Below are 15,343 nucleotides of genomic sequence, written 5' to 3'. Positions count from 1 at the left end.
ATTAATGAAAGTGGGATTGGTGAATGCAAACACCCCACCCAGTTAAAAATATATAAGGACTAACAGCCAACTAGTCTTGTGTGGTCTGTCTCTCCCTCTGTCTCTTTTTTTCTCTTTCCCTTTTACACATTTTAAGGGCACTCATCACATGATCACCAACAAGCAGCAGGAACAGGATCCTCGACCCCGGGGTGGGAGTCGGAATAGATTAAGGTCACATGTAAATATATGTGACACAGTTGCATAGTGGTGATTATATTGGATGGACATTAACAGCACCCAGGATAAGTGGAAATCAGCAGGGTAAAGCTTTTCTGCTTTTGAAGGTCGGTACCAACCCCAACTTAATACCTTCCATCCACCAACATTTGTTCCCATTAGCAACACATTAAGGTTGGGAAGACCAGTTGCCTCAATTTGTCTTATTTGATCTGAGCCAGGGGATTAGTCTGCAGATCAGAGTAGTTGCACTCAATATTTTAATGTCATCTTGCCTACATCTAAACTTTACAAACCTCACATCAGCCAGAATGTTTAATCACGTCTGGTCTTCTGACCCTATAACTAAGTTTATCCCGTACAATGGCACCTACTTTGTGTGAGGACACAAAGCATATGCCTGGCTACGACCATCTTGGACAGAGTCATGTTACCTAGGCAATGTGGTGTCACACATCATCTCTCTTGAAGGCATTATTGGGACAGCACAAACATGCCATCATGGAAACCGAATAGTTCTTTGCTATCTTGTTTCCCTGCCATGGCGTGGGTAAACTAGTCAGAGAATCTAACAACATAGCAGCAATCCTAGAACAAGTGGCCAACGACACTTCACAAGCCCCAGGCAACTGAAGTGCAGAAATGGATGCCATACAAACCATGGCATAGTAGAACCAAATGGCCTTAGACTGGATATTAGCTGAGAAAGGCAGTCCATGTGCACTCATTGGAAAGGAGTGTTGTGTGTATATCCATAATAACTCAGAGGAAATTACTGATATGGCTGACCACATGCACAAAAAAAATGGACAAACTCAAACAACCCCCAGCCTTGACTGTATGGAGTTGGGCAATGGGGTGGATGGGAACTGTGGGGATTTCTATTGCCCAGGGAATAGTAATTTTTGTCATTGTTGTTTTCTTATGTTGTGTTATTTATAGCCTTTCTAAATGTTTCATTGCTACAATAATGAAGATAACTGCGGAAGAGCCACAGACCAAAAAGGTAGCTCTGCTGAATACCACCAAGACAACAGACTTCTAGAGGAATGGCGAAAGAAATGACAAGATCATCACACACCAGGAAGAGGATCAAAGATACAACACAGCCGAAAGAAACCCCTTATGACCTATAGCTGGGCCTAAGGACAGAACAGATATTGCCACGAGTAACCACCCGATTCAAACAAACTTTTAAATTGAAACTGTACTCCAAACCCTATTTACCTTGCTTTGGATGTAAGTGTTTGTAATCTCCCTATGGCCATAATTTGGCCTAGGGCCAACGTGAGGAACTGTTAGGACTGCCCATATTTGAGAGACACAAAATGGCTGGCAGCTAAGCTGACCCTCTAGCCCTGCAGAAAATAGCTGACAAGTGGTAAAACAGAACTAAAAGCCTGCTCCAGCATTTAAGTAAGACACAATAGTATCTCTGAAAACAGGGTTATTCTGAGGCAAAAGGGAGCCTTGCACACACAACAGCTGCAAAATGATTTGTTAGAGACGGTTTGATAAGAAACATACGAGAGAGAGAGAGAGAAAAAGTGAGGTCTGCAGATGCTGGAGATCAGAGTCAAAAAGTGTGAAACTAGAAACGCACAGCAGGTCATGCAGCATCTGAGAAGCAGAAAAATTGGCGATTTGGGCATAATCCCTTCATCAGGAATGATGGATTTATGCCTGAAAAGGCGATTTTCCTGCTCCTCGGATGCTGCCTGGCCTGCTGTGCTTTCCCAGCTCCACAAGAAACATACAATGACAGAAAGTTTGAAGATTTGTAACAAATATTGAAGGGAAAAGTAAGCTCCTGCAATAAAATCCCAGATGAACTAGCAGGATTATGGTTCATAAAAATCTGGAGGATCAGACAAGTTCATTAAACTACAACAGTGATTGACTCTAGCCTCATTAATGAAAGGATCTTTCTCCATTAGGTGAAAAGAGTTAGTCAGGATAAGAACAATAAATCTCAATCCGGTAGATAGCAAATGGGTCAGCCTAGCTGATTGTGCAGTTGTGAAAACTGCAGATAATGGCATTTTGCAGTCATTAGTTGTTTCTTTGAAATTATTCATAATATTAAGAAATAAGTTCTAGTTAAAGATATTTCAGATCATCACAGATTTCAACGTAATTATGAATACATATACATATCAAAAGCATTAGGGAAAAAGTTTCAAATTTAAATATGAAAGTTAATTAGTCTGGGGAAGTTTTCCTTTAATACTAAAGGAATGCCTAGTGCACCTTGTAAGAAACAAATTGCTCACAACTCATTAGCTGAAGAGTGTTAACAGTAGGGGTAGATATAAAAACTTTACTAGGTCAAAACAATGACTGCAGATGCTGGAAACCAGATTCTGGATTAGTGGTGCTGGAAGAGCACAGCAGTTCAGGCAGCATCCAAGTAGCTTCGAAATCGACGTTTTGGGCAAAAGCCCTTCATCAAACTTTACAATTAACTAACATTAGAATAGAATTAATATCATGAATCTTATAGCAATTAGTAAATATCAACTTCTTTTATGATTAGGACAGTGGGAAAATATGCAGAATTACAGAATTTGATACAGATAGCAAATGAATGAAATAGAATTCAAACAGTCCTTAGACATCAGCAAGTCTGGGATGTGTCAGAAGGATTATAGCCAGTAACTTTGGAATGCAAATTAATAGGATGCATTGAAAGGTCCCAAGGCCTGGAGGTTACAATGTCTGTTAAACATCATGAGCCCATGGGGAACCTAGGGCTGTCCATAGGAATGGAAAGTGAGGACTGCAGATGCTGGATATGAGTCAAAAAGTGTGACACTGGAAAAGCACAGTCAGTCAGGCAGTATCTGAGGAGCAGGATAGTCAATGTTTCGACCAAAGCTCTTCATTAAGAATGAAGCGATTCATTCCTGATGAAGAGCTTATACTCGAAATGTCGACTCTCCTCAACTCTCCTGCTCCTCGGATAGTGCCTGACTGGCTGTGCTTTTCCAGCATCGCACGTTTTGACTCTGTCCATACGAGTGTCCATCATTGATTAGTTGATTCACAGGATCAGATGTATAGAATAGGGTGAAGGGCACAGTGACCATATTGTATGTGATTATTGTAATACAAAATATATAAAAATACTGTATCCTACTGTGAAAATCAGAGCATCATTTCTCTCTCTTCTGATCAGAGCCAAAGATTAAGGGAATCACTACATCCTCACGTTGAGCACAGATTTGGGGGGAGTCTCTGGCCCTCTCTCTACATGATCCAGTGATTGCCTGAATTCTGCCTGCCTCCTGTGTCTTTGTCCCCGGTCAGGGCTTCACGCCTACAGTGACCAATAAAACATTATTCTCAATTATTACAGAGTAGGCTCTCAGGGAAAGTGGATGAGATTCCCTCATGAGTGAAGAGAGTGCCACTGATTCCAAGGCAATAAAAAGAGGCCTGTTATGAAAAATTTTGTTCCCTTGGGAAGCAGCCTGACTAGACATATTTGGAATCTGAAAGACCTATACAGCTTGCTTTTGACCAGTGAGCATGGCATTTCAGACACTCAAAAAAAAAATTCCATTAACTAATTTTCCTTAAACAGTATACAAACACGATCTGCTTGCCAATAAAAATACACTTTGAGGAACCGAAACAGATTAAGTCATCACAAGCAGCCATACTAGCTGGTGATTATGAGGTGATCCACAAATCTTTGTTCCTGTTCCTAGTCACCCCAAACCAACTTGAAAGGATAAAGATAGGGATAATGATAAGAAATTGAGTGCCTGTGGGAGGAAGAAAAATGATGGGAGCCCTTAGGACAGAAAATGTAGTGCTGAGATGAAAGGTGAGGCCAAGTAGCTTAACTGTCTTAACTGCCAAAAGTAGGGTACATCCAGGCCATCTGCTGGAGGCTATGGGAAAAACTGGTGGAATTTTTTGAGGCCTTGTAGACAGACAGTAAAGCAGACCTGGCTATGACTGATTGCAGCTGCAAATCCTGGTAAAAGCAATCCTGAGAGTGTAGATGAGATTAAACAAATCTTTGAAAGTTACTGGTATTGCGTACTATGAGGAGTGACTACATTTTCCAAGGGAGATGTAGCAAGCCTGTAGTAAAACTGAGAGATATTGGGGCCAGCCAACTTTATGCTTGGAGAAGAGAATGCTGTAGATGCCAAAATGCTGGTTACAGTTTGAAGAAGGGTATATGCCCAACCTCATTTCCTTGGTGCATCTGGTGCAAGACCTTATGTCAAGACCAGTGACTATCATATCTAGTTTGCCTGTAAAGAAAATTAACTTGCTTCTCATCAATGACCTGGTAGGATCCAAAGTACTCACACCCCAAATGGTCACTGCAAAACCCACTTAGGTCAAGGAGACCAAACAATTGGAGGAGAAAATGCTTGGCACGTCCCCGAACAGTGTTCATGTGACCCAAGGTCAGCCAAACTAGTAACCCAAGGTCAGCCAAACTAAGCCACTGGAGGCTGAGTTGGCACTGAAAACAGAAGACAATCTAAATTGGTTATCCAAAATCTCTTGCGGGAGTCAAGAAGACCCAAGCAAGAAATAAATAGGAATTCTTTGGAAGCAGCCCAACAAACTGATCCACTGTTAAAAACAACACCTCAGATTGCTCACAATGAAGCTTAGGCAGAAGTATTGCCTATCTGTTATTACAGTTTGTGATTGGGCCTGCCATAATTTGGGCCACCCATATATAGTTCAATGGGATATTTGATATCCGACCAAATCACTGGAACAGCAAATTCAGCTTCAGATAAGCACCTCATAGATAAGATAACATACTAATGCAGCATTCCTTCATTGTTGTACAGAAATGAAACACTAGATAAAGCATATCCAAGCTACAGGATACAATCTTCAATAATCTAGCCTGCAAAGGTCAAGTCAGTGTTGTTCTAATGAAGGGCTTATGCCCAAAACGTTGGTTCTCCTGCTCATCAGTGCTGCTTGGCCTTCTGTGCTTTTTCAGCACCACCACGTTTTGATTCTGATCTCCAGCATCTGTGGTCCTCACTTTCTCCTAGTCGTTGTTCTATTCTTGCCTATACTGCACATTTCTTATTCAATGGTTTTGATCTTTTTGAATTTTACGCTCCTTGTGATTTGTCCTGTTATTTTATTCAATAACATTTTAAATCAAAGTATCAAAATCTACTATTTTGATATTATTTAAATTGGACAGGACTCATAACAAAAATTACCAGAATGTTGCGGTTTGAATTATAAGGAGATGCTGTATAGGCTAGGACTTTTTTCACTGGACACATGAGGTTGAGGGATGATCTTATAGAAATTTATAAAATCATGAGAGGCATAGATAAGGTGAATAGCAAAAGTCTTTTCTCTTGGGCGAGGGAGTTCAAAACTAAGGGGCATTTTTTTTAAAATGAGAGGAGAAAAATTTAAAAGGTACCCAAGGGGCAATTTTTACACACAGAGAATAGGTCGTATATGGAATAAAGTGCCAGAGGAAATGGTAGATGCAGGTACAGTTACAACATTTAAAAAACATTTGGATAGGTACATGAATAAGAAAGGATTACAAGGATATGGGCCAAATGCAGACAAATGGACTAGTTTAGTCTGGAAAACATGGTCAAACTGAAGGATTTGTTTCTGTGCTGCATAATTGTATAGATGTAAATTGGACAGAGGATTTATTTAAATGTTATAATGGATCTTATATATCCATAATGTACTCAAAAGCTTTTCGTTAGGTCAGAAATCAAGGATACCCATAGCCCAAATATTGAGTTTCAGTTCTCTAAAGGGACTTAAATACACAACATTTTGACTTGTAGGAAGAATGTTAATACTGATCAAAGCTGACATTATCTAAATTAGATACAAATATTATTTTCTCTGAATCATCAGGGTACAATAATACTGTGAAGTTTAAGGTAACTGTGAAAGAAGGTTAATGCTTCATTTGAATAATCATCTGATTTTTTTTGACCAGACAGTAGATAGATTCTGTACAGAGAAGATGTGCTATATTTGAATATGTCCCAAATCTGGAAACAATTAATGTAGTCCCATAGTGTATGTTGGCTATTTTCTTCTCAATTTAATTGATTTCTATATCTCTAAGGGTATTTTGTAAGTTTTAGTACAAATTCTATTAACCAGCACATTCAGACCCAAATCTTGAGATGTCTGACTCTAAGATTTCTGAACCTGAATTCCAAAAAGTTTCATTATTTATGAACTGTGTGTCTCACTTCAGGACTTTAACAATCATGTTTTATTGAAAAGAAAAGATTTTCCCCTCCCACTTCTGATTGTTAATCAAAACATATATTTTCTCAAAAAGGCAATGAGTACTTTGTAATTTTGTAATCTGTAATTAGTAATGTTAGGATATAAGTTGCATTAATGCTAGGCAAACCCAACCAGAAGAATTTATTTGGAAAACAGGCATTTTGTCTTGGGTGGTATCTATCCTTTGCTGTGTCATATTCACCTATTCTCTGTACTGTGTGTCTGCTTTTTACTGAAGGTGTCAGCTTTTAGAAGCATTTTCATCAAGAGTGATTGGTTCTGCCTATACTAAGACCAGTCAGTAATACGGCTAATAGGTCCTTTTGAGACTGCTTGGCATCTGACAATTTTAGTCATTATTCCATGTTTCTCTCATTGAATGGCCCCTTAAAAATAAACTAGGATATCATAATGTTTCACTTATCTCTACAATTGCATGCTTGAAATGTGAGATTAGGAACATTGGTTATTTGTGGCAAACTTAGCAAGCCAATACCTGAAGTAGACAGATATACAGTTCTCCAATGTTGTTGATGAAATACCAGTAAGCAGGTGTCGTTCATTAGTCTTACAGCAATTGACATTTACATGGGGGCTCTTATGTTGCAATGCTATAGTGTTCCTACCCCTGAGCCAGGCAACCTTGGTTCAAGCCCCACCTGCTCTATAGCATCTCTGGACAGGTTGATTATGGAAATATCTGGATATTTACATGCATCATTCTCCATTCAGATCTAACCTGGCAGCCAGGAATTCAATGAATAGTGCAGGAAAGCTTGTGATTCTAAATCTCATGAGAGAGACCCTCGAAGACAGGATAATCCTTGCAATACTGAAATATAGAACTCAGATTATCAAAAGGTTTCAGTAAGAACTGTACCTTTTTTTCTATGTCTGCATGATATACCTCCAGATTCTTGAACAGCTAAAAATCTTTAAAAATTAATGGGCATGACAGACTTGAAACAATTGGCAGTCAAGAATCTCAGTCTGCATTGGCCATGAACAGATTACTAACCTGAGTCAAAATATAAGAATTTAAGAATTTTCTAGGGGTCTGGGTAACAAGGGCTATGACAAGATTTGTGGCCGAATCGGACCAGAAGGTTGGCAAGGCCGATCCTGACATTGGGAACATTTGCTCCATTTTTTATGCTTTTGACAAGCAATATATAGAGATTCTCACTAGTCAGCAGTGTGTTGCTAATTAAAAGGACACCATTATTTGTTAAATGTTTTGTTACCAGTCTAACACAACCTAATTAATATTCATCTTTCCATCATACCAAATGTACCCAATAAGCTAGACATTGGGAAACCAGAGCAGGTGCCTGACAGATTCAGCTCTCAACGTGCTCTATAAGATCTCCTTGTTGCTTACAATCAAACTGCATCATGGGACATAATGCAAGGGCACTCCTCTTCCATGGATATTGGCATTTGTAAATCCCTCATGTTATGGACGAGGCCAGACCCCCTCCAAACATTTCAAGAAAGTAGCCCAGACCCTAACTTTGCTAGTTGTTTTAAGTAGGATATTCCAGGAGGGATGCAGCTAGTCAAACCACTTAGTTTTAAATAAAACAGAATTTATTTACAAGATTACCGAATGAAACACAAACAAAAGAGACCAGAACACCAAATAACATTTCCAAAAACCCAACAGATTATACCATCTCAATGATGCTGTTTCCAATACTTGCAACAATCCCCAGATACACCCCTTGGCACAAAAGATAAAATCAAACACAGGGTCTGACAGGAGAGATGTCAGAGAGAGGGAGGATCAGCATGGACCTGCTTCTCTTGGATCCAGCAGCTTCACAACTGCCTGACTGCCTTCAGTGAACAGCCAGACTGCCCAAAAAACCAAATCAAACCAGAGAAAAGCTGAGTTGGGAGAACTGGCCACTTCCTTTCATTGTACAACTGTTTATTTTAAAACTTAAAAACCTTTTGCATGAGGCAGTATCAGTTAGCTAGAATCAAATTGGCCCCAAAACCCTCCAAACTTACTCTTTTCTGAGTCTGCTTCTTTTACAACCTCTCTGAAAAAAAAGCCAAGGACACTGTAACCTTGTTAAAGGCACAGCATCATCACACCTAAGACCATCATGGTATCTCTCTGATACACAGGTAAGTCACTTAAAAAGCACAGACTCACACTGTGAGGGAACCAGCCAATGGAATTGAAGGACTGCAGCAGGGACACTTTACATGCACAGACAAGCATTCAGCTCATGGGTTATCCCAGGCTGCAGCTCAGGGCTGTTTGCTTGCTTTCATAGCTCTCGCTCACTTAGTACTTACCTCCATGCTTACTTATCCTTGCCTTGACATGCTGTGCCTGTTAGTGTATTGACTATTAAGCCAGGTCAAAGACTGTCAGTCCTGCTGTATTGACTTGCTCTTTAGCACACAGACAGATAGGGATTTGTCTGGGGGTGAGATGATATCTTGCTGTACAGCACACTGAGACATCTAATACTTACACCACAATGCCTGTGCAACAAACACACTGCACCTTCATTCAACCAACTGGAAACTGGGTGAGTCCTGGACCTTAGTTTAGTCAAGGGAAAGCCTCTGTCTGTCATGGGGTCCCAGTACTGCCAGTCACAAGCAAATGCAGACCCAGTTCAGGTTTTTAGCCTTGGTCAGTTGCCTGTTCGGATGGTAGAGACACAACCCCCATTAACAGAGTGCAACAAGTTGACTCACTGTGTGGAGAAGTGTGCTCCTCATCATCTGCAGGGTATACCATCAATGACTGTTCTGAGATATAAGAACTTCCTTCACTCTTCTCTTCCCAAGACAATTCATTTTGACTGAGAGTCCTGTGCCTTGCCACTGTTGGGTCCTGCTTTGAGACCTACATGCACTGTAACCATCCTCCATTTCCATAGGATCTCATTGAACATTTGTCATAACCAGTCAATCAGACTCCACCACAGTTTCCTCAATCCTTCCTCATCTTAAAATACCACAACTCTCGATTCCCTCTCATATTTACCCCATCTCTCTTAACCTGCATTATTTGCTTCAACCAGAAAATGACAAATAGTGGGCTTTATAAGAATGATACAAAATTTAGGCCTCCCCCAAACATTCTCTGTTTCTTTGCCACTGGAGAGGAAGGCAAAAGCTCTATTCAGGACTCTCAACCCAGTATGTCCAGTGATTATACAGTTCAGCTGACTCAAATCATCTACTGCCCTACCTCAGATGAGAGTTTTCCTGGCAACTATTGCCTGCTGCACTTAACAGATAGGGCCATTTCATGCATAATGTCAGGATGTTTCTAAGGATGATGGAATGTACTAATGATTCCTCCTGCTGTCTCACATTGATGTGATTTGATAGCTGACTCATTCCTTTTTGAAAAGCTCGTGTCGAGATTTCATTCTGTTTTTTGCAACTGCTCCTGCCTTTTTAGTCTGTCAAGTTAAAAATAAAATGATATTGTGTTTTTGGGAGTGAATGATTACAAAATTGAATTTATATCAAAACTATTTTATAATAAAAACTAATATTGTCTAAGCCAAATGGTTAAAAATTCTGAATCATAACAGAGAATGCAGTATTATAATCCAAGAATTTCTTATAATTGCACACGTTATAAGAGCAGAGAGAGCCGAATTCCTTATTAGATTGCAGCCGTGTTGTCGCTGCATCCAGTATATAATTTATACAATATATAAGTTACTTTGCTTTTGGCCCTGTTTTGTGACAGCAGCAGCTGTCAGTACAGGCATCAACAGTGAGTAGAGGTAGCAACTGTGAGTGCAGACAGCAGCTGGCTAAATACTCTATATTCTTTATATATGTTGCCTTTTGAAGAAAACTAATGTAGTGTCATTGATAGATTTACAGTGTTAACTATAGTTGTGGCCCTATCCATTTCTCTTATTTTTCTATATTTCTACATATTTTCTTTCTTTAGAACTTTTTAAGTCTGCAATCTGCGCATTGGTTTTTATTGTAATTAACATGCCCACTTCAAAGCCTGATCTTCCTACACTCTGCCTACAGGACTCTTAGTAAGATAAGATAAAACTTCAGTTGTTTTAATTAGCTTGAATAGGGCAAGTTTTGAATGATCCCTTTCTTGACATTGTTACAAAGGAAGTAAGATAAATTAAAAACTGAGTGCATATTTTTGGCAATGCAAAGTTTTGTTTCTATTATTACTGAATCCTTTTTAAACAAGATGAATACTGAGTACAAATTAATCCTGTTTCATATGCTTTATGTTTTATTCTAGAGGACTCCCTGACCTTAAAATAATTCAAGAATAATTAGATTGGTGACCTTTAAAATTTAACATACCTCAGTTTTGAGGATCATTCTTGTTTGTCATTCCATCCTTGCATTCTGTTGCGACTAGCTGTAATTACATGGTTTAAATGACCAAAACTAATAAATGTTATCTCATTATAATCTGTGTAATGTTATACTAGTGGTTGATCCAGCTGTACATGGTATATTTTGAACATTTTTCATTTTATACATTGTAATATTCATGTACCATTATCATTCACCTTACATTATACAAATTTATAGTCTGGATTAACAAAAAGTCAAATAATTTCAACCAAAACTGACATGGTGGAAATTGGATCGACATGGCCTGATCATAAACAGAGGGCCATCCCTCCATGCTTTGTATGCCAGATCATAAAGTGGTTATACTCTATCCACTTGAACATTGCCATCAAATGTCTTGGAATCTAATAAACCACATGACAGCACATAGGTGCAGCATTTCATTGATCAGTTACCTCTCAAAACATTAATGCACTGTTCTAAGCAGGACTCACAAAATCAACAGCTAATTCTTTTTAAAATCAATCTTACCTGCGTGTCAATAGGTGATCCATATTAGTATCCTCATGAGTTCCCCTGCCATATTGGTGCCTTTTTTCAACCAATTCCATCCAGTTCTTATGACATCAACAAACATTGTGCTCACTGGACACCGATGAAGGGCTTTTGCTTGAAGTGTTAATTTTCCTGCTCCTCGGATGCCGCCTGACCTGCTGTGCTTTTCCAGCACCACTCTAATCTAAACCCTCACTGGACATAGTCAAACTTCGGCTTCTGATCAGATGTACAGCACTGAAAACTGGTGTTGTGGATCTAAGCTTAATCTTTGCCAAATTGTTTCACTATAGTTATAAAATTAGGATCTAGTTGACAACATGGAGAATTGCCAAGGTATTTTCTATCAACAAAAACAGGACAAATCCAATTTGCTCAATTATTGCATCAAGATCCACTCTTAATCATGACTAAAGTGATGGAAAGTGACAACAGTTCTATCAATCAGGGCTTGCTCATTAATAGCCTGCTTGTTAATGCTCAGATTGGGTCCTGCCTGCACTATTCAGCTTCTGACCTCATCCCAAACTTGGTCCTAATTCAGTCATGAGCGAAAGTATTGAATTTTAATGGTGAGCTGATTGTGACTTCTTGGAACATCAAGGCAGTACTTGAGTAAGTGTAGCATTAATGATCTCAAGCATAATTGAAGTTAATGGGAATCAGAGAAATCATGTCACAGGTTAGAGTCATACACAGCACAAATGAAGATATTTGAGTCATTGGGGGCCTGTCATTTTTGTTCGAGGACATTGCTTCAAACATCCCCTAGGATAATGTCCAAGTTAATTAATGCTTCATCAATGATCTGCCCTCCATTTTAAGGTGACAGGTGGGGTTCTTTGCTAATGGTGGCACATTTGCAACTTCTCGATATTGAAGCAGATTATGCCCATGTGTAGCCAGAAATGATAATATTCAGGCTTGGGTCAATCAGTGACAAGTAACATTTGCATCAACAAGAACTAGGCAATGATCATCTCCAGCCAAGGTGAATATAACTACTTCACATTGAGTTTTAATAGCATTACCATTACGAAATCTCCCACAATCAATATGAGTTATCATTGACTGAAACTTGAAATGGACCAGCCATATAAATACTGTGGCGACAATAGCAAGCTAGAGGTTAGGAATTCTTCAGTGAGAAACCTATGTTCTGACTTCCCCAAACCTGTTCACCAGCTACAAGGCACATGTCCAAGGTGTGATGCAATACTCTCCACTTCCCTGCATGCGGCAAGTGCCAAAAACTCTCAGGGTGCTCAGCACCATCAGGTTAAAGTATACCACTTGATAGACACCAAGCCATCCCTCAAATATTTACTTCTTTCACCTTTAATAACCAGGTCTGAGGTGAGGTTCACCAATTGTTATGCTTCCAGAGGGGATATGCCACACTCTTAAGCGCCTGGGGGAGGAAGTAAACTGGCTCCCTTTCTTTATTCATGTGCCCCCTCAGTTCGCTGTAACAAGGTTAATTTACAATGAATCCTTTTCCTTCTGAATACCTTTTCAAAAAGAGTCAATTTAACGTATGTTTTGAATGAGGACAATTTAACAAGGTTTCCCTAAATTAACAAAAAGAGTGAATCTAATGCATGAGAGGAAATACTAACACAATATGCATTCACACAGATTAAAAATAAGAGGTAAATTCAAAAAGATGAAAGTTTCAAGAAAAATATCAGTCTTTGAATTGCTCAAAAAGAAGAGATAGTTGAATGTTGTGGCAATTGCAGTGAAGGTATAATGCTATCATTTTTGAACAGTCGGCTTCATGTTCCATTGTTGGACAGGTTTGTTGAGACCCTCAAGTGGGTTGATTCCTTTTGACTGTGATTGAGCTCCAGCATTCAGGGTGACAGACCATTCTTTTGTTGTTGTGTTTTCCTTTAGACTGACTGGCTAGCTGACTTATGGTATTCAGATTGAGAAAATGTCTTTCACTGGGGTAAATAGGGATAGTTCTTCAAATGTGACCTTAATCGATAATGGTCAAGCCTAGGCAGTTACATATGAGAGCATTCAATCCCACTAACCCACTCCAATAGACGTGAAACTAAAAACTCATGGCCTTGTGTATTCTTTGAATGGAAAAACACAAAAACTGTGTGCAGTTTGGGACAATATTGGAAGGGGGAGCCATGCTGTTCCTTTTTAATTTTGTAGTCACAAGAAATCACTGTCCAGCCTGTTTCAATTTACCTGTCCACGATTTGTAGGGCTGTTGTTTGACATTCCCTTCCCATGCTTTGGTTTGGAATTCTAAGGGTCTGTCTCAGCAGCCAGCCATCTAATTTATATCCGCAGACAGCAGATGCACCCTTCTGGCTGCATCAACCTTCTTTTAAAAAGACATATTTTGGAATTATACATTAAAAATATCCACAACCATTTGGGTTTCTGACTGGGATCACAACATTTCTGCACAGGGTGAATGAAATGACATTCAATTTTATTTCATTATAAAGGGTGAAAATAATTAATTACATAAAACAGCAACCTCATTCACATTCACACACATATCCATTCTTTCAGACTCAGTCAATCTCATCTTTTCAGATCCAACTGGGTCTCTCTAAGTTCTGAACAGAGTGCTTGCAATCGCATTTGAATTCCTGGCAATGTGGGTGTGGATTATCAGGTGGGATGCCTGAAGGAATCAACTCTAATGGTATAACTAGGCATTCTGGATCTTAAGCTTACCCACACCTAACATATTATCTACACAATCTTCCAGCCATGGTATTGGGTAGGATCCATTCTGGTCACTGCTTTAATTTTTTCATAGTCAGTGCAGAGCCTTGTGGAGTCATGTGGCTTAGGCACAAGTTAAGCTGGTGAGTTGCAATTACTGCTGCTAGTCTCAATATTTGATGTTCTGGCATGCAGTTAATCTCTCCAACCTGGGCCAGCTTTTCTGCGGTTGGCAGTAGGGATATTGTTTGACAGGAAAAACCTCCCCACACTTCAGGTGTATAGTGGTGCAGCCTAGCTTGTCCCTGCACAAACTCTTGAAGGCCTTGTGCAGTCTCATTAAATCTGCCTGATAGTCAAACACCAATCACAGATTTGAATGCTGTTGGCATTAAATTGGGTTCCTTTTGTAACCAATCTTGCCATCGTCTTTGCTGAAGCCCCCAATATCAACGTCTTGGTGATTAACTTTGACTAAAAACAGTATTGGACCAGCAACTGGGCTCTTGAGGTGCAATGGTAAAGACCCTATCTCTATGAACAGGATTAATTAGGAAATATCTAGAACTGGGCCAGCCATATACTAATTTGGCAAAAATACATGACAAAGGCCCGGAAGTTTGCAATTAATAGTTCACCTCCTGACTCCCCAACGTTTATCTATCATCTAAAGGCACAGGAGTGTGATCAAATGCTCTGTTGTTGCCTGGATGGTGCAACACCAACTTGTCAATAAGCTCAGCACCATCTAAGACAAAGCAGCATGCTTAATTAGCACCCCATTAATCACCTTCAGTGGTCATATCCTTCATCACTGATGAGGGTTGTAGCTTCCAACTCCGCATATTTGGACAAGGAGCGGTTGCATGGGAACACTACAACATGCAAATTCTCCTCCAAGCTTCATAATACCTTGACTTGGAATTATTTTTATTTTATTTAATCATTCATGAGGTGTGGCTGCATCAGTATTTATTGCCCATCCCCAGTTGTCCTTGAGAAGACAGTAGTGAGCTGCCTTCTTGAACCACTGCAGTCCACCTGCTGTGAGTTGACCCACAATGCTATTAGGGAGGAAATTTCATGAGTTTGTCCCAGTGACAGTGAAGGAATGATGATATATTTCCAAGTCAGAATGGTGAGTGGCTTGGGCTTGGAAGGTGCTGTCTAAGGATCCTTGGTGAATTTCTGCAGTGCATCTCATAGATAGTACACACTGCTGCTACCGAGCGTCAGTATTGGAAGGAGTGAATGTTTGTGAATG

This window comes from Chiloscyllium punctatum, chromosome 15 (genome assembly GCF_047496795.1).
Source record: "Chiloscyllium punctatum isolate Juve2018m chromosome 15, sChiPun1.3, whole genome shotgun sequence".
Taxonomy (NCBI): Eukaryota; Metazoa; Chordata; class Chondrichthyes; order Orectolobiformes; family Hemiscylliidae; genus Chiloscyllium; species Chiloscyllium punctatum.
This window is presented reverse-complemented; position numbering follows the sequence as displayed.